Source organism: Mugil cephalus, chromosome 12 (genome assembly GCF_022458985.1).
Source record: "Mugil cephalus isolate CIBA_MC_2020 chromosome 12, CIBA_Mcephalus_1.1, whole genome shotgun sequence".
Taxonomy (NCBI): domain Eukaryota; kingdom Metazoa; phylum Chordata; class Actinopteri; order Mugiliformes; family Mugilidae; genus Mugil; species Mugil cephalus.
Genome location: NC_061781.1, coordinates 2,658,714 through 2,661,313, shown reverse-complemented (window position 1 = coordinate 2,661,313; position 2,600 = coordinate 2,658,714). Strand labels below are relative to the sequence as shown.

The window sequence follows — 2,600 nt, the reverse complement described above, 5'->3', positions numbered from 1 at the left end:
GTTGTGTGGCACCAGTCTTACATTTTAGTTTGCATGTGGACATTCTTTGAGGATTGCCTTGGACCCCTGTGTTGAAATATTAAGAATATCTTTTAACTTACTGTAAAGTTCTAACAGTAACGTTTATTTCATCACTTGTTGTGGTGTGGTTAGCTGAGTATGGGAAGGAGGACTGTCTTTTGTGTCCAATAGATGGCGAAAGAAAGGAGGGGAGTGGTTAAAGTGAGAGAGTTCCAAGTTATATGGGTTATTTTATGTTCAGAAAACTGACAGAGCTGCAGGTCTCTGAAGATGGAGACACGTGACAAAGCTGAGCTCTGCTTTCCACAACTCCTCAACACCTCCTGCACGAAGCCTGCTTCTCCACCGTCTGAACTTGTGTTTCTTTACATCATGCTGTCATGCATGTCTGTGATCACTGTGGCTCTCAACCTGCTTGTCATCATCTCAGTCTCCCATTTCAGGTAATGGTACATTGCTCTTGATTCTTTTTTACAGCTATTTTTGGGTTTGAGCCGGTAATTAAAGACTTCGTACTTGGACCCACTGTTTTTGCAGAAAAAAAAAAAAGGTCAAATGATTGGCACCAGAGACCACTGATCATTTTGTCATTGAGATGTGAGGGTTCCCTGGTTTATTGATTTGTCTTCTTTATTTTATCTATGCAGGACGCTGCACACTCCCACGAACATCCTCCTCCTCTCCCTGGCTGTCTCAGATTTCCTTGTCGGTGTCCTGTTGATGCCAGGAGAAATCCTCCAACAAACAGCTTGCTGGTTTCTTGGTGATATGATGTGTTCTCTGTATAATTATGTGTCCTATATCATTACTTCTGCCTCAGTAGGAGATATGGTGCTCATATCAGTTGACCGCTATGTGGCTATTTGTGACCCTTTGCATTACCCCACTAGAGTCACTGAGAAGAGAGTTCAACTACTGTATGTGTTTGTCTTTGTTGGCTCTGTTCTGTTTTCTACACAACTTTCATTTTAAAGGATGATTTGATTCAACCAGGCAAGCACAATTCCTGCTATGGAGAATGTGCTATTGTAATCAGCTACACTGCAGGAATTATTGACCTGATTTTCACCTTTATTGTTCCCATCTCTCTCATCATAGTTGTATACATGAGAGTTTTTGTGGTGGCTGTGTCTCAGGCTCGTGCCATGCGCTCTCACATTGCAGCCGTCACTGTTGAGGTTTCATTGACTCTAGCAACAAAGAAATCTGAGTTGAAGGCTGGCAGGACTCTTGGTGTTCTAATAGTTGTATTTCTAATGTGTTTCTGCCCATATTATTGTGTTGCACTTGTTGGGAACAACTCAATCAGTAGCTCTTCTTTGACTTTTGTCCTGTATCTGTTCTATTTTAACTCCTGTATAAACCCTCTAATCTATGCACTGTTTTACCCCTGGTTTAGAAAAGCTATGAAACCCATTGTCACTCTACAGATTCTGCAGCCTGGCTCCCGTGACACCAACATACAGTAGCAAGTCTTTAAAATGAGATGTGCTTTATAGACTTAGACTTAGACAGACTTTAATGATCCACGAGGGAAATTACTTTGTCACCATATATTTATTGCAATAAAAGTAAACACTCAAAACCACAAGAAAGATAAATAAAATAAAAAATAAAATGACTTTAAATTAAAATAAAATAAAAATGAGCAGTGTAATCAAAAAATGCCGGGCACAGACATACTGTGGTCCTATGAACCAGGTCTCCAAAGTACTTCTCACGACACACTCCATCTGGGTCCCATCAGTACACATAGACATACCGTACATTTTGCTAAAAGCTGATGAGGTAATGTTGTTGTGTGAAAGAATGACAAGTTTGGACTCCATCTCATGTAGAGACCCTGTGGTGCATTCAGGTACCACCGGCTTGATGCCACGGACCACAACATCTGCCTGAATGTAGCACATTTTGGTATGAGATGGATGGATCACAGTTGTCCGTTCTTTTCTGTCCACATACTGTCCCACTCCTGTTCAGTCCAGAGGACAACATCTCTGTTGATGAGCAGCTGGTAACAGTATGTCCCCAACAAGCGAAGTACGGGTTAGAAATCAGTTTAATCTTAAATACACACATGTACGTCACATATCACATTTAGCCTTTGTTTTCAGGTCATATGTTTGTGTTATGTTGTGTTCTTTTTTGTTGTTGTTTTCAATAATTGTTCACATCGATGAATCAGATGTTGATTTAAAAGTTATTTCACCATAAAATTTCATGCAAGACTCAAGAAAAACATCAATCAAAATGCTCTTTATCAATGATGAAATGAGCAGTTCATGCTAAACACTGTCTCTCTTTCCATGCACACAAACCCATACATACACACACATACAATCTGATGGTGTAAAACTTAAACTGGTCCTCAGAAAGATAGCTGTACAAGTACACACACGCATCGACGCACAATGAGAAAATGAGAAATAAAAATGTCCAATATTACTACATTTCATCTAAATGAAATGCTAATATTACAGAATACATGGTTTTACAGCTAGATTAAAAAGTTAAAATGAAATTATAATTGAAGTCTATGGGGCATTTTTGGCCACAAAGGTGTCTAGAGGGAGTATCTG

The 2,600-nt window shown here is 39.5% G+C and overlaps 1 pseudogene; it reads left to right on the top strand.

The window, feature by feature from the left end:
* Positions 1–291: 291 nt before the first annotated feature.
* Positions 292–1,586, top strand: LOC125017883 (annotated as a pseudogene).
* The last annotated feature ends 1,014 nt before the right edge of the window (positions 1,587–2,600 follow it).